This window comes from Cupressus sempervirens, chromosome 5, assembly GCF_028749045.1.
Source record: "Cupressus sempervirens isolate cs-2001-9-10 chromosome 5, ASM2874904v1, whole genome shotgun sequence".
Lineage (NCBI taxonomy): Eukaryota > Viridiplantae > Streptophyta > Pinopsida > Cupressales > Cupressaceae > Cupressus > Cupressus sempervirens.
The window spans coordinates 863506742-863531431 of record NC_143122.1 but is presented as its reverse complement, the minus strand read 5'-3'; positions in this window follow the sequence as shown (position 1 = coordinate 863531431).

Genomic DNA, 24690 nt, shown 5'->3' with positions numbered 1-24690 from the left:
TTTGGAACAAATGATGATGAAAGTGACAAGTTTGTAGAAGAAATAAAGAAGGAATTTGAAATCAGTATGATAGGAGAAATGAAATATTTTCTAGGATTATAGATTGTACAGGATAAAGAAGGAATCTTTATTTCTCAAACTAAGTACTTGAAGGATTTACTGAAAAGGTTTGGTTTGGAAATATGTAAACCTATTGGAACACCTATGGTAACTAGACATAAGTTATCTACAAAGGATGAGACACCTACTATTGAGTAGAAGAAGTACATATCTATGATTAGAGGTTTGCAATATCTAACTCACACAAGGCCAGATATAACAAATGTAGTTGGAATTGTTGCAAGATTTCAAGCTAATCCTAGAGAAGCACATTATGGAATAGTTAGAAGAATATTTAGATACCTAGAAGGAACACTAGAGTTCAAATTGTGGCATGAGAAATTTGATGATTTCACTCTAAGTGCTTATATTGATGCTGATTGGGTAGGCAATATGGATGATAGAAAAAGCACTAGTGGTGGAGCTTTTTTTCTTAGAGGAAGATTGGTTTCTTGGCTAAGCAAGAAGTAGTAGGATTCTATCTCACAAAGTACAATAGAAGCAGAATATGTTGTAGCAACAAACAATTGTAATCAAGTTGTTTACATAAAATAGATGTTGAAGGATATAAGGATAGAATTCAATTAACCTATTTTCATATACTGTGACAACACAAGCACAGTAAATATGTTTAAGAATCCAGTGTTACATTCTAAGACCAAATTTCTATCAAGTATCACATGTTAAGAGAGAAATTTGTAGAAAAGGAAATTAGATTGGAGTATGTAAGCATGAAAGAGTAGATTATAGATATTTTCACTAAGCCTCTTCCCAAATAGATTTTTGAGTATTTGCGAGGTATGCTAGGGGCTATGCCCCTTCCTACATTTGAGTAGAATATTTAAGAGTGCATTAGTCCAGTGTAATAGAGCACCATTGTTTGTCTAGACTAAATGCTGATGCTTCATGTATGGGGAAGTATCTATGATAGAGTCATCTGGGATTCTTGTTGGATGTTGTTTTGAACAATGTGTACACTTGAACACTTGAGCTAGTAAGAATCAGTTCTGCAAAGTTTTGATGGTTACTGAAACCTTTGACATTGATGTCAATGGGGGAGAAGTTCTGCATGAAAAACATTATGAGGAAAAACATCATGGTGAAGAAGTTAGCATAAAGAACAAGTACACCATGGAATGAAAATTTGATGGAAAGAACATTGAGGTATATTAGTGGGGGAGAATGATTGATGATGAGGATTTGAAAAGAAAGATTAACCGTCTTTCATAGTTGGTATTCTTGGAAGTAGATGTTTTTCATCTATGTTGTCACCAATTCCAAATGGGGAGATTGTTGGAAGCATGAATGCTGATGATATTCCTATGGGTTATTATTGTAGATGATGATATGTTACATTCATGACTAAGTTTGTCATTGATGTCAACATAGTAGTCTTCTATGGTATTTGATAGAAGAACAACAAAAAGATCAAGTTGGTATGGATGACTAGTTGAGTATTCTCACTATCTAAGGTTATGGATGATACTTTCTAAGTATATAGTATATTTAGTTAATGTCGGGTGAATAAATGTTAAGTTTGGAAAAAATTATGCAAGTTTTGGTGATGTCTTTTTTGAGATAGAGTTTATAGAGGCATATTCTGGTAAACTTGTTATATCTCTTAGTAGAATTATTATTTTGAGAATCAATGTTGAGGATGTGAAGAAGAAATATTGATGATGACATAGCTAAGCTCACTCATCATAATATTGTGTGTATGGAAAGTTATTCAACTTGCAAGGTGGAAGATTAATGTTATCACTAAGTGTAACATGTTCTTAATGTGGTCCCATAATAATTAATTGAGAAGGTTTAACAACTGAATCAAGGAATTGTTTTATGGATTTGATATAAAGGAAGGACATTTTAATTTGTCATGTAGAAGGATGAAAAGTTATTATAAGTAGCAGTAAGAGAAGAATGCGAAGTTGAGTTGAGTAGAGTGGAAGTGAAAGAAACTTCATTGCCAAAGTTTTATTGTGTGATCTAAGGTTTGATATTTAGATATTGGGTTCATGACATGGTCTACAAGGTTTGATAGTGATTGGTTCAATTAAAAGAATAGAGGAAAAAGGTACTTAATAGTAAATTACTTGTTTGGGTAGTGAGCTTTTCTTGTAATTGAAATTGCATGTTTGGGTGGTGAGCTCTTCTTGCATACATTGTACTACAACTCCTAATAGGGTTGGCAAAACTCCTAACAGGGTTGGAATCTCCTAACAGGGAATCAAAGTCTCCTAATAGGGACACATATGTACTAAATGTTGTAATAGAATCCTAACAAGATCCATCCCCTGACAAGGAATATTTATGCTAGTACATCATCTTGTGGGAATCATTCCCACTGGGGTTTTCCATTTGATCAAGGGTTTCCCCTAGTTAACATATCTAGTGTAATTGTCCATGTGCATATTGTTATGGTTGCTATTTACTTTGGCTGAATGGTTAAATTTATTTAAAGAAGATAAATGTTTTAATTGTTGAATAACTGATTCACCCCCTCCCCCTCTACATTATCTTGGTGGACTATTATTTCTAACAATCAACAATGCAAGAGTATGATTTGCATACTTGATTCAAATTCCACTGGTCTAATCGGTGTGTGTGATTGATAGTCAATCATATGTAAAATTTTATTCTTTTGGTGGCTTTACACCACATGATTTCGAGAATGGTTTTCCATGGTAAGACTGCATGTCGATGAAAAAAATCCTAAGATGTCATACATGAATGATTAAAGTGGAATTTTGGGTTAGAGTGACAATTTTAACTTAGAATGTTGGATTTGAGGCTTGAAATGTCTTTACATTATTAATAAAGAATATGTGGCTTATAATTCAAATGAATTTTATAGATATAGCAAAAAAGAACACTTATTTAAGATAATTCTAATTAAAATATTTGAAAACCACATTAATCAAAATAACAATAATGAATGACTATTATGTACAAACCAATTTAAGAGCACTTTCCACAATAATGAAAACACACATTCAAGAAATTTATGATAAAATTAGTTGAAAATCTCAATAATCAAAATAGAAATAATGAAGGACTAGTTTTAGGATAGTATTCATAATATATATCATGCCCCATTTATGACAAAACCAATGAGTAACCTTTTCAAGAATCATTCCATGAATTTGGAAATGACTACAATTCTTTGCAAGAATATCTTTGAGAATGTGATGCCTTAACAAAAATGCCACGAACAAATTCAGACCAAAAGAATTGTTGGTATCTAAAAATTGTAGAATATTTCTTGGTCATGCAAAGAAACATTTTCTAGAATTGAGGAATCAAGAAGGAAGCCCAATTCAATGATAAATAATATCAATTTGGTGATAAAGAATCATGAGAAGCTTCTATTTTCTAGCATGTGGAGCCTCAATAAGCTAGTCATTGTAAAAAGTTTGAGCATAGAGATGCTCATCCCATAAGAAATATTTGGGGTATGGCCAAGGAATATTCACCCTCAAGAAACACACATCCTCCAAAATGCCATCATAGTGTACCACATCACCAGGAAGGGAGTCTCTTAAGGGAATCACATATTGGATGAAGGTTTGTGTGAGATCAAAGATGTAATTTTTTTTTACAATGACAACAACACAAGGAGTTATTTCTTACTCTTGTAAATATATTACTCCACAAAATAAAAATCCTTTTTCTAACAAATAATTTCACCCTATGCCAAAAGGATGCATTCAAGATGAGAACAAATGGACAATTGGGTAGAAACAAAGAAAGAATGATGTGAAAACACTAGAAGCAAATTGGAAAATATAATGGTGAACAATCAATAGAAAACTAAAAATAAGTCCCAGTGAGAATGTAAATACAAGATGAAGAATCCAATGATCTATTTATATCTAAAGTTAATGGAAGTTAGACCCCATTATAAGTTTATTAGTAACACTTCTCTGATAACACTTCTCCTTATGTCATACAACATAATATAAAGGTTTTGACCAAAAATGAATTTTTTAAAAAGTAATACCATAAAGGGTACAATATTTTGTCCTTAGTAACCGAGATGTCGATGAATATTTTCAATAGTAACTTATAGAGTGAGTTGGTCCTAAACCTGCAAATTGGGCCGAATCTTGCTCAATCTAGGTGAAGGGAGTTAGGAGAAAAAAACCAAATTCCCATTCTTTGATACTATTTCATAGCCTGAAAAGAGTTTCTAAATATGCAATTAAATTTGGGGTCATTTAGGATTTGAAGGAAAAAAAATCAAATACCTCATTAGGAGGGCTAATTTTATCATGTCTCTTTTAGCCTTTATTGCAACAAATTGGATTGTGGGTTTTTTGTGGACAAGAACCAAAATATCTATGGTTACATGTTAGGTCTAAGTAACATATAAAAACATTAATTCTCCATGATAAATTCTAATTTTATTATATCCTAGTTATTAAAGCGCTTGTGGAAAGGTAGTCCTTGGGAAGGAATAGGTTTCAAGGTTTGTTTGGTTGGAGAGTTTGTAACTCTACCAAGAATTGTTGCATTGTCTTGTTAGATACCTTAGGAAGGCCACTAATGAGTAGACTATTAGATGGTCATTAAGACCTTGTTAAGAAAAAATGTGTTTGATTAGTTAAACCACAATCCCCTCTGCATCATATTGGTATCAAATCCATTATTGTTGTGATTGGTTTGGTATATGTTAGTCACCAAGAATCATTATTTCTAGAAATATCATAATGCAATACTCTTATTTCAGTTGTAATAGGGATATGTCATGTTATATAATTATTTATGTATTTTGTGTTTAAGATTCTTTTCTATTCTAATAGAGCTTCAACCACATTTATTTTTCAGACAAGTCCAATAGATGTAGTTTGGGAGGGGATCAAAATATTGCTTATAGCTATCCTTTATTTGCAATAGATCAAGTAATGATCTAATATTTATGCATAGAATTGATCAAGAAAGGATCGAATGCAATAATGTTGATACGTGAAAGGGATTGGGTATATTTTCCATTCTTCTTCTATGCATATCAATGACTTGAGCTTATAATTATATTGGTTAAAGTTGACTAATATGACCTAGGCCATTTTTATGATTTGATTATTTAATGGTAAAGCCATACTATAAACAAACATGTCTCTACATCATGGAGACATGTCCTTTCATGACATGTCTCCTTCATGACATACTTCTACCAATTTCTAAAAGCTAAGAGAGATATCAAAATCTATTAATATTATCTCATTTTGGTGTTTGGTGGTTTTAAACTTGATGAATAATAAGAATTCTGATCTTAAATGGGATATTTAACATGGTATCAAAGCCTAGTTAAGAGAAAGATCATATTTATTTAGAGAGATACCTCTTCTATGATGGAATATTCCTGTGGAGTTTGAAATAATGTCTATTGATGTTTGTCAACACAAGCTCAGCTATCTCAATAGTTTTTTGTTATTTCTTGAGACAATGACTATACTCCAAAATCAGACAATAGTATGTAAGATCACAGAGTAACCTAGGCACAAGACGGATAACCATAAGACTGGGAAATATATGAATAGACCCTCCTATGAAGCATGTGTGAATTAATTAATATAAGGAACATTAAAATTTTTAGTTCTTGCTTGATAAAGAATGTAATCAACAAGGATATTTTATGATGAAGGAAGAATTAAGATTAACCTTATTCAAAAAGTCATAGTCACGTTGTTGAGTAACCGTCACTAGATAAGATACAATTATTGCATGGAAGCATGTCGGTTGTTGAGTTCCAAAAAATATGACAATGAGTGTCTTCCAACACACTAAATAATAATAGGTCATTAACATTAGTGCTGCCAAGTAAATGTTTATGATAGTCTGTGAAGTGCGATAGTCTTGTAGCATTCTAATTTTATTCTTAGCTAAGCATCAATCCAATGAAGACTTCACCACAATCCCTAAAAATATTTGAGAATTCAAAGTTACAACATTGGCCAAAGTTTCTAAAAATATTCATTAGTGTTCCAACATTCTTGTGATCAAGATGTTTAATGAGCATGGACAATAGAAAGTGACTATAATGGCCCACAAATTGAAATATTCACATATAAATGATAATTTAACCAAAATATTTTGAAAGTAAAATTCAAAATTCAAATTGGTAGATATCATATATAAACCTAGCTAGAGATGTATCCAATGAATTTTGACTTTTGCATATTGTAATTCGCAACAAGGATTATAAATTGTGAAATTATAAATGTTACTTGCATTCTCCATTAAGTGTTACATGTCATATAGAACACATAGCATGAGTCAATTCTGAAGGGACTAATGTTTCCCACTATCAAAAAAATGAAACATAGGTTCAAGTACACTTTGTATTGTGGTGACCTCCTTTTCTAATTTGGCCATGTTTTGAAGACAAATATTTGACTAGAATTTAGGATCCTCTACTTCCTCCTTGTAATATTATTCAACATATCACCACACTCAAAAGAAATAATGAGAATAGTTCATGAATTAATGTATACTTTAGAATGATAATATCATTTGTTTCCACTATTCAAATTCTTGTTCATGTCTCCCAATGTACAACAAAGTTATCAAATGCAATTAAACATGATTGCAAATAAATAGAAATAATAGAATACCTTAGAGAGGAAACAAAAAAGTTTGACTATGGCATCCTTCTACATTTCTTGAAACCAAGAGATTCACATAGTTAGTTGTCATGCAATCATAGGTTAATGTTGAGCTTTACTTGGTTTCAAGAATAGTATAATATTCTCTACTAATTAGGGCCAACCCTATGAAAGTGGAAGCTCATTTTCTCCCCCCCACCCCCAACATCTAAAATTCATTCATTCTACTAATAAAATGTAACATTCATGAATTATCACATGATAACATTCAATAACACATCAGTTTCATTAGAACATTCACATGAACTTTCAATAGAACTTTAATAAAAAAACTATACATAAACATTAATCATTATCAAATAAGTTACATAAGTTACATGAATCATTTATTTTTATTTTTTATTTTTTTCGTTCTTCCCTATATTGTTGTAGAGGCATATCCATGTTGTCATCAATATTTCTTCTCACCCGTGAATGTGCATTTGATGTCCTTTGCAAAGGAAAGTCCTCTGAAATAAAAAATAAAAGGGTTATTTTTTTTTAAAATGAGACTTTAAAGATTTTAAAGAACATTGTAGCACTCTTTATCTTGTCCAACCACATCATCTTGCCCGTTAGCTTGGACCTCATCACGTTCATTAGGAACAACCTCTGCATCCCCTACAACTACAAGTACAATGAAAGATTTTATTTTAATCCCAACACATATTATAGTTAAATTTTTATTACTATACCAAATTAAATTTAAAATGTTTACTTGTATTAATAATTTATAAATAAAAAATTGAATAGAAAATATATACCTCAAGTACTAGGATCCACATTCAAATCGTTGCATCCACGGTGCTTAACTAATGTATAAGGATTGTAGGCTGCAATCCAATGTAAATAATTAGTGCATTTATATCAATTGACTTATTTTCCTCATCAACCGATCCAAAAAAAGATCCTTGTGCACTCATTGCTCGGAATCATTTAGCCATGACTGTATAGCCTTCTGTGTAGCCTAATTTGTTGTCGCCTTCAGAGATTGCTTTTTAAAACTCCATGACCTACATTTTTTCTTGGTATCATGAATTTTTTAAAATTAATTTCATCAAGACCAAATTTTTTACAATTTATAAATATTTTCATATAATTTTTTATTTACTTATACTTACAACTTGGGCAACGAGTTTTGAATATCCACCCGAGCCGAGCTTGTGCTAGTCAAGCTTCTATTTTCTTTCTAATGTTGCCTTTGATGTGTTAGGTAACCTATGTGAAGTTTGAAATATGTTAGATCACATAAGTAGGAAGAGTAATTATTACATAATTTCATTCTTAATATTGTGACATACCTTCTTTCCTTAGGTGGTATTGGTTCTCCATCTTCTCTTGCTTTTATCTCAATAGGATCCTTTACAAGATTGTCCCACTCAATAATAGGAATATAGGTGGGCCATTGCTAACAAGGTTTTTTTTTTCATTTGGGTCCTATAGTTGAACCTAATATACTTCAAAGAATGGACCACTTTCTCAAGGAGCCTAAATCTTTGAAATATGCTAGGTCCAAAATGTGATGTCATGGCATCAATGAGTTGGTCCTTTAACTCTTTTGCTTGTAAATTCCACATTTTAAGAAAAGAAAAAATAGTTAGATTCATAAATGAACTAAAGCTACCTTTAAATTTACTTGAAGAAATTGATCAAATTAAGGAAACATGATCTAGCAATGAAATCAAAATATGATTCCCTATGTGTATGGTTGGCCCAAATATACACAAACATTCATCATTAAGTTTTTCATAAAATATATTATTCTTGAAAAAATAATAATATGATTAGTAGTTATTGCAAGGGACTACATGGGAGGTTAGTGCATTTGATTAAGAGTATAAGATTGTATACTAAAAGAAAGGATCAATCTTTAAAGTACATAGAAGTTGGGGTACTTTTAGGGGAAGACCATCTTCATTGCTAACTCTTGTGGTTTCACAATGCATGCCCCATTTATTAAGAGAAATAGGGACCCCCTAGTAGATTTTCTTTTTCTTTTTCAGACCCCTAGTCTAGGGTCTGAGTCTTTTTAGGGCTTTACATAATGTTTGAGTCTAGCCTGATCCTCTGCTTGAAGAACCCATTTGCCAAAAATTGAGAATTTTTAGAAGTAAATATGATTTGGTAAGATAAAGGGATGCACTGGTACACCTAGCACACCTAATGCACCCTCCAAGGTGTGCTAATATGGGAGCGCTTCCCTTTGGGAGAGTGCACCTGTATACTGCACATGCACAAATGCGCACCCCCAAAGGTTTTTTTTCATCCTAGACCTATAAAAGGTCGGGACCCCTACCTCTTCCTCACTCATTATCTATTCTGGCTATTGGCAAGAACACCTCCACACCCTAAGAGATGGGCCTTCTTCCCTATTACACAAGTATCAAACATTGAACAACAAGCTTAGAAGGTGTGTAGTTGTGCACCTACCCAAGGTTTGCAACTGTGCATCTTTTTACTCAAAAAAAAAAAAAAACTAAGAAGCACACCTAAGTGTAAGGTGCACATATGTGCACCTTACAAAAAAAAAAAACTTTAATTCTCCACTATAATGGTGCATAGGTGTGCACCTTTCCAAGGTGCACAACTACACACCATTAAAAGTAACACTCCTTGTGTAGAGGTAGGGTGTGCACATGTGCACCCCATAAGGTGCGCAAGTGTGCACCCTATTTCCAACACTCTCCATACTTTACAAAGAAAAAGGGTGTGCATGGTGCGTAGATGCACATCCTTAGTTTTGAAAGCTTGAGTAGATGGTTAAGTGCACCTAGCACACCCTTAAGGTATGCAAGGTGCGCCAACAATTGCATATTAGAGGCTTAAATGAGGGTTTTAAATTGTTTTGTGATGTTTTTGCATTCTAGGTTTGGTTTTTTATTAATTAGGGTTTGATTAGGGTTTTATTCTCAACCTCCTAGACTAATGTTCTTATTTTTTTATGTAGATAAAATGGATTCCTCTTTGTCCTCCCTCATAGTGAAGATTGCTCCAAAACAAGTTGTCTTTAAGTTTCAAGGTGTCCAATCAAAATCATGCTTCTAGGATCCACATTCAGGGATTCAAGACACTAAATTAGGTCATATTTATTGGAATGCATTCTTAGTACTCTACAACTAACCAAATGAGAAATCCCTAGTGATTTCTACACTTATCAGATCTAGGATGGTTAATGTAGCTTTACATCCTACTTCAGTGCAATATTTAGAACTTGTTTGGCCTTGGCAAAGAATTATGTATCGAAAGAGAGAATGGTGAAAAGAAAAATAGGAGAGATTTTCCTAGATCTGAGGCTGAAGAATATTGAGAAATTTTTTCATCTCCAAAGGATAGATCAATACATTAGGTTGACTTATCATCAAGCAGAAAGGTGGTATAGGGACAATGATTAGAAGGCTATTGAAATTATTCAATCATCATATCTAATTGATAGAACACTTGTGGGGAAAAGAGCAGGAAAAGTTCACATGAAAAGAGGTTATATAAAGGATGATATTGGATACTCCATAGTGCTCCTAAGTAGGATCATGGGATTACTAGCAATAGGGCATGCACACATCTAGATGGTACATTTCATCAAGATCATCAAAATGGCTAAATTCCAATTGATTGGGCCATAATTCTCAGTGAGAATTTAGATGAATAGAACATGGTGATCAAAATTGATATAAAGTTTTATATGCCATCTTATTTGGTGTATCTATTAGTAGTAAGAACCACATATTATCTAGGATTGTTTAAAAGGGGAAGCATGCAAGATGCTAATGCATGGCCTTATGTTGTATGCCCTTAACTAGTAAAGAAGAAGGTCTCAAACCATAGTAAAGATTACAAAATAGTGAATTATGCTTTCATTTTTTTAATCATCTGATTCATTAAGGGAGATTATGCAAAAAGAATGTCAGAAGAGGTAGTAACAAGAATTATAGAAATAGGTGCCTACTACATCCAATTCAAGACATTCACCTACCTAAGGGTAGTAGGTACAATTATAAATCCTAAGAATCTCCCTACGTATCCATGTGATAGACTCATTTTGTTGTAGATTGTAAGAAAACTCTCATCTGCATATGATAGAGTGAGGAAACAACATAAAAAGACCTGGGTATGGCCCATCACCATAGGTCCATTTGGAGTTAGGTAGAAGCAAGATATCATGAATTTTGATTCAGAATGGGATTATTATCCCTTAGAGGACTATAACTCCCCTTGTCCATGTTTTGACAATATTGGCAGAGTTCAATACTTGGCAGGAAAACAATTTAAACATGAAGATGCCATAGAGGATCATTAGATGATTGCAGTATATGACTACAATATTTGGATAAGGGATTGTTGTAGGATGACTCTTTATTTGGTAGGTAGTGCCTTGAAAATAAAGATCCCATTAAAGGTTGTTCAATAAGACACTTTAGATGTTTTGGATCCCCTATATAATCAAGATAAGATATGTGATCAACTAATCATGAATGTAGAAATTGATAGAGAAGAAAATGTAGATATCAATCATAGGGTGAGGCATATCATCTAGTTGACCAAGGAATGGATTAAGAGACCATTCAAGTTGGACCTAGTTCCTTAATAGTAGTCTTCCTATCCATAGCCTGCCTAGTAAAGGGAAGAGGGAAAAAATTTACAATAGAAACACTCTCTACCTAGTCTTCAATTAGGCTAGAAACAGTGTATCAAAAAGATAGGGAAGTTGGATACTTTTAAGCAGAAATGGGAAAGACTATAGGGAAAATATATTCTCCTCAACAAGTCAAACCCAAAGTTGAATGGACTCAAGCCTAAGAAGCAACTCAAGCACCTAAGAACCAAGAGCCCAAGAACTAATTGCAAGTGCCACCATTGGAATAGGGACAAGGACCTAAAGAAGAAGCATAAGAGGTGTCACTACATGTTCAAGAGGAAGAAGCTTCTCCATTAGCTCCTAAAAGAGCTAAGACTAAACCTCCAATCAAAAGGACTAGAAGACAAAAAGTGCAAGGAAAGGTTATCCCTATTCCTTTAGTCCTGGAAACCATTCCTAAAGAAGAGGATGAAGAAGATGAAGAGGATAACCTTCCCTTGAGTCAAAGAAATCATCTAGCTAGGGATAATGAAGTAGAATGGAGAAGGATTTCCACTATAACACCACCATCTATTCCCACACAACCTATTTAGGTTACAACTTCAAAGAATGAGCAACAACAGTTGGTTAATGAACAAGAGGGTTGAGGGACTGATGTCTTTAGCATGTCAAATTTTGATTTCATGCTTGTAGGTACTGAAATCATAGGAAATAAGATAAGATATACACCAATAAATCAACCTTTACAAGAAGAAGGGAGTCAATTGTCACTATTTTCACAAGGAGCTCTAAGTGCCCCACCATCACCATATCAAGATTTATCTTTCTTGGATAAAGGCTCAACCACTCCTCTCCCTTCTGTTAATGAAGAGAAATTACAAGGTAGGAAATAAGAAGAACCACAAAAAAGACCCATTGATGAAGTATCAAAAGAGGGGGAAATTTATGAAGAACCTCAAAAACTTCTCAAGATATAAAGGTGAGGAGTTTGGACTCAACAGACATGGGGATGCCTAATGTAGATCTCTCACAGAAAGAAAAGATTCCAAAGAGGAGTGATAAGGGAAATGGTCTAGTAGTACAACTCCCCTCTTCATCTAAGTATATGTCTCTAATGGGAACTACTCCAATTTGGTTGAATAAAGAGGTGACAGTTAGGCATAAAAGGTAACTGTATTGTAGTGTGGATGAGGGAATGAAAGAATTAGTTGAAGCCCTTAAGAAACTTGAGCTACCTATGGGTGATGCATGAATATTGGCCTTTATTATGAAGAATTGAGATCAAGACTTGTTTTCTCATATTTTCATCCTTCCTCTACATGTAGAAACTAAAGATCTAACCTCAAAAGATTATTAGATTAAAGAGCTCTTGCTGGGAAAGACCACTGTGGACACTACTAAATTGATGGTCACTATAGGAATTAAAGAAGCATTTAACCACTTGGAACAAGATGAGTCTAAATTGCCAAGGCTCCAAAAATAGAACGAGCTTCTAAGAGGCTATTTTCATGAAGTGGTTGGTCCTTTGGACCCTGAGAATCTTGAGATGACTCTAGGTGCCACACTTGATAAGAAGGAGAATGCATGTATACAATTGGATCCATTTTTTAAGGCATGTCACCTATGATGGGAAAGTTTTGAAGAAAAAAGGTATGCAAATAATATAGGGAAACCTTAAACTATTGCAACATATGCAAGTTAGTGTAGATAAGACGATTGCTATATTGAACCAAGATTTTGGATTAATGGATGAGGTACATGCTTGGGGTAAAGACCTTCAATGATTATAATCAATAAAGGGCTAGAGGTATCATATGCTAATGGATGTATATACAAGGATGAATTGGAAAAGATAGATGACTAGATTGAGAATATTTCTACTGGTAATCAAGTAATGGAGACATTATATGTGCATATTCATAAGCTCAAGGATCAAACCCAAGAGCAGATTTTGGAGGTTGAGAAATATTACAACAATGCTTGCCTTGACATTTTTGAAGATGAGTCAAGGGATAAACTCCTATCTATGCAAATAGTTGTTGAATATTTTTAGAAGACCTTTGAAGAATATTTGACTAGTGAAGACATTAACAAGCATTTAAGATAGAAGAGACATTCCTAGAATTGGATGTAAATCTGGAAGACTTTGCAGTGACTCACATAAAGGTGGGAAAATACTAACAAATACCAAAGGATAAGTATGTGCTTTGGATTTTCTAAATGCAACCCAAGTGATGGAGATCATAGAGAAATTCAAGAGAAAATATCTAGATATACCTTTGGTATGAAGTGGAAGAAAATCTAGAAGCTAGAATTTTAGTTTTGACACTTGGAAAATTTTTGCATTTTTTGGACCTGTCACTAAGGTGTTCTTCTCCAAAGGTGTGCAAGGTGAAATTTTCCAAAAGGTGCACCAATTTTTTTTGAAGAAGCCAGAGGTGCACCAATAGTGAAATTCCAATTCCAAATTTAGAGCTTTCTATGCACTAGAAATGCATTCTGACAACAATTTAACTCCTACAAACATCCAAAGAAGGTTGAGATTCTATTTTTAGAGACTCCTACATCATCTAAAAACTTTCTTCTTCTTATATACTTCTTCTTTCATTGTTTTTAAGTCATGTAAAGGCTCATGCACCCATTAATTAATATAAAAAAGGGTGGAGTCCTACTTAGCACCATTTAGAGAGTCAATTTATATATAATTAGATTTGTTTTATTAGTTTTAAGAATATATTTGCATGAAGGAATCTCTCACTCTCAACATGGATTGAGGAGATGATTGCTTATAAATTTAGGAATGTAATATGTATTCTAGGCTATTGTTTTGATGCAATAATATATGCTATTGGTGCTCTCATTCTGAGTGTAGTTATTCTTGCTAGAGTGTGTTATATTGTGTGGATGTATGTTCATGGAGTGTAATGGAGCCAATAGTTTTGTTATGTTATTTTGATTGAGTGATCTTTTAATTTTGGTGTTTGCCACATGTTTACAAATTCTTCTGATGTAAAGATCAGTTGGATTAGAGATCACCCTATTGTTCCTACGTAGCTTCTTGTCTCACATGAGCACACTTTTTGTGGCCTTGCGATCTAATGAGAAGTGAAATATATTATGGTTACTAAATTCCCATTGACGATTTCATTGGTGGAATTAAGGAAGTGCTACTCCTATTTTCATTGGTTACCTATTGATCTTTTCAAAGGCTTAACTCGTAAACATGTTGTTTTCATAGCTTATGTCTATTAGGAATTTAATAGTCAAGTCATTTTCTTGAACTTCTTATTACCCTATCTTTGTTATTTTATTTTACAAATACTTGGTTAATTTAGGAATTCATATAGTTGCATTGTTGGATTACATTCATTAAAAAAAAGAAAAATATATATTTCTTTTTGTGTGTTTATTCTTTTGAAATAGCAAGAAAATTCAAAATCTTATCCAAAATTGTAAGAACTAGCAAGGGCCTCCTTGTGAAAAAATATATTTATCTTCTACTAAGTAGATTCTAGTAGGTCACAAGATTGCTTGGAACCTTGGAGTTGATCCCAGATCAACTTTTCAAGAGAGGAGTTTGAAAGGATTCCTACCGTTAAGCATCATGCAAAATGACAACTCAAGAGAAGTGGCACTAGAAGAAGGGCCTTTTACCATTCAAAATAGAAAAACCAAAAAAAAAAAAATCAATTTCAAATTTTTTGTATTTTCACAAGTTTAGAAATTTTTCTAAATTGTTACTGTTCCAAGGTGCACAAGTTGCACTTTTTGAAGAGGTGCACTTCTATAGAGGTACACTTTTTAATATTTTGATACAAACTAGAAAATCTTGATTCATCATTTCCATTTCAATGAGCTTTAAGATCTTCACCTAGTACACACGAGTTCCTTGAACTTAGTCACTTTTGCAAGCCTTGCAGTGACAAAGGGTTATCTAGAATTCTACCACTTCTATTCAACATTTCATTATTTTCCTCAGTTCCACCTCCACATCAACAACCTATTGTTCCACCAAGTCCTCCACCAGTGGCCTTTTTTGCAAATGTTGTAGACTCACCAATCAACTTAATAGGTGTACTCAATGACCTTCATAAGAATCCTGAGAAATTTTTCCCAAAGTTCATCTATGAAGAGACAAAACAATTGAAGATCACATCAAGGCATTCAAGGAATTTGTAATTGAAAGAAGATTGCTAATGAGAATGTGGTTCTCACTTATTCCCATACTCATTGGGAGAAGTTGCACTTAATTGGTATGTCAATTTACTACCAAGGTGTGTTGGGGACAGGGACAATTTCAAAAAATTGTTCTTGTAACAATTCAAAACTTTCATCAACCCAACTATGATACATCATTAATTGAAGCATGAGACTATCTTGGCTGGGTGCCTTTTGATTGATATGAATTGATACATTGTTAATTCATATCAATCAAAAGAGGGCCATACGAGATAGTCTCATGCTTCAACTATCACTTACATATGGCATACAACAAGTTGGAAACACCATACACTATATTGGTTGATGCCACAATTTAGATTTACCTAAATTCTATGGACCATCTTACTACTATTTTCTAAAGAATACTTCCTATGATAGATATTGACACATTGGACAAAGTCTTCTCAGAAGCAATTAGCTTCACAAAGCAAGCTAATCCTAATAGAGGAGGATTGATGCCTCCAACTCAAGCTATTACAATGATGCCTGCATATCTTTCTGGAGCACCTATGATTTTTATCCAATTTATACCAATAAACCTAGTTCAATATAGCAAGCACCCACTCCACAAACCTCAGCTGTAACATACCCAGGATATGAACCTCCAAAAGCTACTTTCTTTGAGAAAAAGGTAGCAGCTTTTGTTGAAGTAGATCATAGTTTTACCTCCAAGTTTGGTCAAATGAAGAAGAACATGTCTCAAATGAATAATGAGCTTACACATTTAAGGTTGTCACAAGGACAAAATAACAATGTTCAAAGAAATAATTCTGGTTCATACAATAACAATAATTATGGTAAGAAATACAATAGGAAATTCAATGTAGGAAACAACAATATGGGAAACAACAATACAGGAAACAATAATGCAAGAAAAAACAATACGTGAAACAATAATGTAGGAAATAATAATGGAGGGAACAATTTCAATCCTCCTGATTGCAACAACATTTTTTAAAGATAGAATCAACAATGGAACACTTGTCCAAATAATGGAATCATTCTTGTAGATAACAATAACAACAATGCTTAGTATGTGGAGATCAATCAATATGACAATACTCAAAATGCACCTAACAATGATGGCTCATATTATAATGGAGAACACAAACTAAATCAAAATTTGCTAAGAAATAATAATGAACCTCCCATGCAATTCAATGCCATGCTACTAGAGTCCTACGTTATTGTACATAAAATGGAAATGGAACCATAAGTCAGCCAAGAATTTTCTTTCCCATTCAACCAAGAACTAGATACACAACCAGAAGAGATGTTTTTTTTCCAAAATAAAAATAAAAATATTTACAATTTATGAAGTAAAAAAGAACCTATGACAAATGGGATTCCTCCAGCATTGCAACCAGCTCCTCTAGATCTAAGAGCGAGTAATAATCTAGTACCAATCAAACCCCTATATGGAGGATAAGAAAATAAGAACCAAGGGAATGTGCCTACAATCTTCAAGAACCCTACATGGTCAACTAAAACTTATAGTGTAGTGGAATATTTGAAATGAATGAATGCTAACATGTCCATGCTTGACATGCTACAAAATTGTCCTAATCAGTAGGAAGCACTAATGAAAACCCTAGAATACAAAGACAACCCCTAATGTGAATGTTGTTCCTTAGAAAATAGTCTCACAACAAGTTAATGCTTAAGAGGCCATTCTAACTATGTTTAGAGACAAGCTTGAGGTGCCTTCTTTTTTTCTTAGCATCAAAATATATGGGAAGAATCTTCATAATCTCCTAAATAATTTAGGAGATTCTTCTAATTTCATGCCACTTTTGATAGCAAAAAGGTTGGGAGTTATCCCTCTAATCAAATAGTGATACAATTGGACAAAATGGAAGTTAAAGTCATTGGTGTGTTGAAAGATGTTTAGATACAATTAACTATTGATCCTTGAATTCAAGACATCATTGACATACATGTGGTGGAAATTCTTGAGACATACAGATTGACACTAAGTAGCGAATGGACAAAATGCCTAAGAGGATGGTTTTCTACTGATTTCACTCAATTGTGGTTACCATGGAAAGGGTTGAATAATTAGATCAAGATAGATGTAGAGCCAAAGTTAAAAATAATGATTATTGAATATAATGCACCAAATGAGGTGGTATTCTTATCGTTAGATTTGGGTTCTTATAAAGTTATGGCTTTTGATACAACTTCAACTAAAACATTGGTTGATCAAAATGGAAGATCCAAGATTCTGGTCCCAAAAGAAGAAACTATGACGTAATTCATAGATAGCATGGTGGCAAAAATACAATTCCTAGGTGAAGAAGCATATCCAAATTTTTTGCTTCTTCTAGGATTTTGCAGATTACATAAAGTTAGTCATTCAGAGTTTGAATGTTCACATTGCCAGGAAGTAGTAGCTAAGGTATTAACATAGATAATGGAAATAAAGAATGGCCAAGTCCCAAAAGAAATACCTATAGAAAATTAAAGTTCTACAAAAATATTTGAATATGTGGAAAAAGTTGAAGAGGAAATTGAAGATCTAAATGCATCATATAGCGATATTGCTTTAGATGGTGTTGGTTTGTCTTCTCCTCCTCCAAGAATGATCAAGGTCCAAAGAAGGAGATGTTATTTAAAAGGTCAAGGTTGGACTTTGGTAGTCATTCATCCCAATCCTAAATGGACAAAATCATAGAATTGATTGGGGAAATTCAGGATCAAAAAGAGAAACATATAGTTCTCGTATTAGGATATAATAATGGAAATTCATCAAGTCCATCCCTCGAGAGATTACAATGGGTTCCAAATAAATAATATTTTAAATTCCAAGTAAAAGAAAAACTATGAAAAAATAAGCATAAGTCTAGGAAATGCAAAGAAGAACCCATTTGGACACTCAGGTTTGATGGCTCCAAGTGTAGATTAGGAGCCAATGTAGCTATTGAGTTAATCAACCCAAAATTTTAGGTCTTTCTATGAATCATATCAATTATAGTTTAGATGTACTAATAATGTTTTAGAGTACAAAGCATTGATTTGAGGACTTCTCTTCATTCTAGAGAAGGGAATCACAACTCTCATAATCAAAGGAGACTCCCAATTAGTGATAAGACAAGTGAAATTGATATACTCTTGCAATGATAGGAGGTTTCTCACTTACCAAAAAGGAGTATGGGATCTAATGGATCACTTTGAAGCTTTGAACATCAAGTCCATTCCAAGGAGGATAAATATGGTAGCAAATGCCCTCACAATTTCATCTAGTGCATTACAACCTGTCAAGAGAAAAAAATTAAAAATATTTTCAGTAGAATTGGTTGCTGCCCCATCTATCCTAGACAATATTATGAACTTCAAAGTCTTTTAGGATGATCAATATATACTCAAATTTATCATATGCAATGGCCACTTTAAAGGGCAAGAGATTGATGACACTCTAGATGACAAACTTGAGGATGATGAACTTGAAGACAAAGATGGGATCCTAAATTTGAAAACCAACACTATCCCTAAGGGGATGGTTGAGTTGGAGCACATCTTTGATCATGATGAATCAACACTTAACAAAAAATTAGTCAAAGAAAAGGGGATCGAGGAATGTAATTCATATAATTTTGGTATTGAGTAAGATCCTAAAATGGTAAGGGTTGGAAAGGCATGCAGTGCTCAAGAAAGGGAAGATATGCTCAAATTGCTTAGGGAATACAAGGATGTCATCACTTGGAGTTATGAAGAGCTCAAAACCTATGATTTTGAAATCATCATGCATGAAATTCCATTGAAACTAGATGCCAAACCATTTTGTCAAAGGAAAAGACCTGTTAATCCCATTATTGAACCCTTGATAATGAGGGAAGTTAAGAAATTACTAAAAGATAAGATTATTTTTCCGATTCTCCATTATATGTGGGTGGTTAAATTGGTACTTGTGAGGAAAAAGACTAGAGAGATTCATCTTTATGTGGATTTTCATAATTTGAACCTAGCATCTCAAAAGGATAACTACCCTTTGCCTTCACTGGATGAAGTATTACAAATTGTCAATGGTTCTAAGATGATATCTTTCTTCGATGGATATTCTAGATATAACTAGGTAATGGTCGATGAAGAAGATAGGATAAAGACTACTTTCATGAAAAAATGGGGGACTTTTTCTTACCGAAGAATGCCCTTTGGGTTGATTAATGCAAGGGCTACATTTCAATGAGACATGGACAAAGATTTTAAAGGATTAACAAAAAAATGTATAGTCATATACATAGATGACTTAACTATATTTTCAAAGGATCAAAGTACTCACATTGCTAATTTATAGTAGGTATTCAACAGATGTCAGAAGTATGAAATATCTCTTAATCCCAAGAAGTGTTCGTTTGGGGTTACTAAAGGAAAGCTCCTAGGTCACATCATCTTTGAAGTTGGAATCTATATTGATCTTGAGAGAATTGAACCCATTCTAAAATTTTCACCTCCACATAGTAGTAAAGAACTCAAGTATTTCTTTAGGAAGATAAATTTTGTGTGAAATTTTATAAATGGATTTATAGAGATAGGTTGCCCCCTTAATGATTTACTCAAAAAGGGAGCAAAAATAGAATGGGTCCAAAAATTAAGAAATCATTTGAGGATATCAAAGTGGCTATTTCCATGACCCTAGTGCTTGTGAGTCTGGATTATGGAGTGCCTTTCAAAATATACTCTTTTGCTTTAGAACATTCATGTGTTGGGATTCTTATGTAGAAGAAGAATAAAGAAGATGATGTTAGGATTAAACCTTAAACAAAAATAAAAATTACATGAAAATATAAACAATATTAGAAAATAATAGATCACATTGAAAAGAATACAAGACACCAAGATTTAACATGGTTCACCCAAACCTTGGGTTATGTCCACTAAATGACAAGTCTAATATTATTACGATCTAGTGATTACAACTTGATTACAATCCATAATCCCTTATAGCTTAGTACTTTCACAAGAACCAATTTTTGCATCACCTTATGGAACAATCCCTAACCTAATTCCTTTTATACAAGTATTTTTGCCACTTTAGGGTTACAACATTTCGGTCATATGTTGACAAATATAAGCAATAACTAATTGGCAAATAGTAACCCAAAATTTTGTGCCATTGGCGAATGGTGAATAATACCCCAAAATTTTGTGTCATTGGTGAATAGTAGCCAAAAAATTTTTTTGGCCCCAAAGAATTTATGAAGTACGTATAGTACTTCCCTGATTAGTCACTACAACCTAACAATCTGCCACTTGGGGACTGATCAGACTCCACACTAGACAATAATCTCCCACTTGGAGATTGATTTAGTAGCAATACCACTACCACATGGGGCTCCCACTGGATAAAACCACCCTGAACATTGATGTTCTTTTATTCTTGTTTAGTGTAGAAGACCAACTAAAGATGAAGAGAAATACAACTTCTCCCTTGTCACAACCTTTGTAAACATATCCATTGGATTGTCATCTATATGTATCTTATCCAACTTTAACTATCCTTTATCCAAAACTAACTGAACGAAATGGTACTACAACTGAATGTTTTTTGTCTTTGAATGTAGAGTTGAATTCTTTGCAAGATGAATGACACTCTGGCTATCTATAAACAAATAATTATCCCTCTATTGGTGTCCCAATTCTTCTAAAAAGAACTAAAGCCATATCATCTCCTTGGCTACCTTTGTAGTAGCAACATACTCTACCTCTATAGTGGATAAACCATTAACCTTCTATAACCTAGAAATCTAGCTCATGGCTGCCCCACCAATAGTAAAGACATAACCTATAGTACTCTACCTAGTAACAATATCCCCTACCAAATATGAGTCAACATAACCTTGTAAGTCAGTAGTGGAGGCCCCAAAGTGTAATACTTACTAGATGTTCCTTTTAGATATTTGAGAGTCAATTTAACTGCATTCCAAAGCTCAATTTCTAGATGACTCATATACCTGCTAATGACTCCCACTGCATGTGCAATATCTAGCTTATTACATACCATAGAATACATCAAGTTTCCTAAAATTGAAGCATAGGGTACCTTTAACATCTTATCTACCTCTTCTTGTGTCTTGGGACACATCTACTTAGTCAACTTCAAATGACTAGGTAAAGGTGTGCCGACAGCTTTAACATTCTCCATAGAGAAACATTGCAACACCTTCTCAACATAATCAACCTAAGATAGAATCAATTTCCTATTCTTCCTATCTCTACAAATCTTCATACCAAGAATTTGTTTTTTGCCTCCAAATCCTTCATAGCAAATGCATGTGCTAATTGGAATTTCATCCCCTTAATTTGATCCATGTTAGACCTAGCTATAAGCATATCATCAACATATAGACACAAAATAATGTAATTTTCATCATCCACCCTTTTAAATTAAACATGATGATCCAAATGACACCTAATATATCCATGCTCATGTATAAAAATATCAAATTTGGGATACCATTACAAAGGTGCTTGCTTGAAGCCATATAAACTTCTCTTCAATTTTCACACTAAGTTCTCCTTACCTTTGACCTAAAATCCCTATGGATGAGCCATATATATCTCTTCATCCAAATCACCATGAAGGAAGGTTGTTTTAACATCAAGCTACTCTAAACGCAAATCATTAGTAGCCACAATACTTAAAAAAATATGGATAGAAGTCATCTTAACAAAAGGAGAAAATATCTCATCAAAATCAATGCCCTTTTTCTGTGCAAATCCTTTTACAACTAACTTGGCTTTAAATCTTTTCTTACCTCCATACTCTTCTTTTAACTTGTAAACCCACTTATTCTATAAATCCCTTTTACCTATAGGCAACTTGCATAAATCTCATGTCTTATTTTTCAACAAAGAGTCCATTTCATCTTTCATTGTAGATTCTCACTAAATCTTAGTATCCACCTAGACAAATTCATTATAACATTTAGGTACACCAACATCTATTAGTAAAATAGAATACAAAGAGGGAGAAAATCTTTCTGGAGGTCTAATTAGCCTTGTTAGCCATCTAACAATCACTAGTGTGTGTGGTATTTGTTGTTGTAGTTGTTGCACATCACGAGGAATGGCTGGAACATCATCTTTTGGAGTATCATCTAGAACTACATAATCATATTCTTTCTCCTCATGTTGCTACAACAAATCTTTGTACAACACTTTCTCATTGAATATGACATCCCTGCTTCTTACAATTTTATGATTTTCAAAATTGCAAAGCCTATAACCAACTTCATTAATGCCATATCTGAAAAATACACTTTTCTTTAACTCAGCTTCTAGCTTGGTTCTATTTTTAGAATCTATATGAGAAAATGCTTCACAATTGAAGGTTTTGAGAAACGAGTAACTCACCTTCTTACCAATCCATGCTTCCTCTAGAATACCACAACCCAAAAGAGTAGAGGGAACTTTATTAATCAAATATATAGTAGTATTAATAGTCTTTTCTCACATGTGTAAGGGCAACCTACCATGCAACCTCATGCTCCTTGCACACTCCATTATAGTCTTGTTCATGTGTTTAGCCAGTCCATTTTCCTATGGAGTCCTTGGAACAATTTTCTATCTATGAATACCTTTAGTGGAGCAATAATCTTCAAATTCATGACTACAATACTCACTACCATTATTAGATCTGAGACATTTTAATTTCTTACCAGTCTCATTTTCAACCAAGCTTTTCTATTTCTTAAAAGTTTGAAATACATCAGATTTCTATCTAAGGAAATAAACCCATACTTTTCTAGTTGCATCATCAATAAATGTAACATAATAATGAGAGCCACCTAGGGAAGATACTTGAGCTGGTCCCCATACATCTATATGCACAAGCTCTAATTTCTCCCTTTTATTTTCCTTCACGGTCTTCAAAAAACCCACTCTCCTTTGTTTTCCATACACAACTTTCATAGAAATCCATATTAACACATTTCAAACTTGGTAAAACTTTCTTTCAATGAAGTACTTTCATACCTTTCTTACTCATGTGTCCAAGTCTATTGTGCCACAATGCTGTATTAGAATCTACAGTAGTTATTTGTTCTCCTTGCTCAACTGCAACAACTATTCCTAAATATTCATTTTTCTTAGAAACAATTAAAGTAGAAGGAAAAATATGAACTTTACAAAGATATAAGGTGCCTACTTTCACACCTTTTTCTACTAGAAGGGAACCTTTTGAAAACTTCCAATTTTTATCATTAAAAGTAACTACACAACCCTCATCATTGAGTTTTCCTATTGAAACTAAATTCCTACTTAGCCTTGGAATATGTCTTACCTCATGTAGTAGCCAATGATTCTGATTTTGTAACTTAATCTTAACTTTTCCCTTTCCAACAATTTGACAGGGTTCATTATCCCTGACCTGCCTCATAATAGGTATATAATAATCAGGCTCTAGGCCATGCTTAGGAATAATGTATTCAATCTAAGGATTATTTTTCCCACTATGAGGTGCATTTAATCTTGTCAACCTAGGGACATATAATTGAAATGGTCGGCACAATATGTGCACTAGGTCTCTTAATGAGTCATTATGCTTATGCTATAGGAAAGTAAAATGCAAGGAAAAGAACTTACACTATTGCTACAGGAAACTAACACACTTAACTCTATGAATACTAAAAATACAATGAAAGGATAATAGATATTCTAACTCAGTTCATCCACTCTAACTATTCTCATAGATGTTGTAGGAACATTCATGAAGTGTGATGCTACAGGAAGGAACTTGCAACTTCTACTCACAATACTAAAAATTCTTGGAAATAAATCCATACTATTCTAATCTAATCCACCTTCCAAGTGGGCCCCCTTGGTTGGCTTCAACTAAACTACTAACATAGGATAGAAGCCAAAAACTATTTATTTACATTTTAAAAATTCATTACATGGAAATAACACATAGAACTGTAAAAACACAACTCACTATAAAAGTTAATAGTATGTTCTCATAAACTTTTTCCTTCAGACTAAACTAACATACTTGACCTAATTCCTATATATAAGAGATCAACGCTTATTAAAAAATAGAAAATTAAAAAACCTAGCTATAAATCTACAAGAGAGAAAGAAGGAAAATAACAACTCAAGGTAGGAAGAAGAGATAATGAATTAAGACAGGAATAATAAAGTCTAAACATTCGCTTG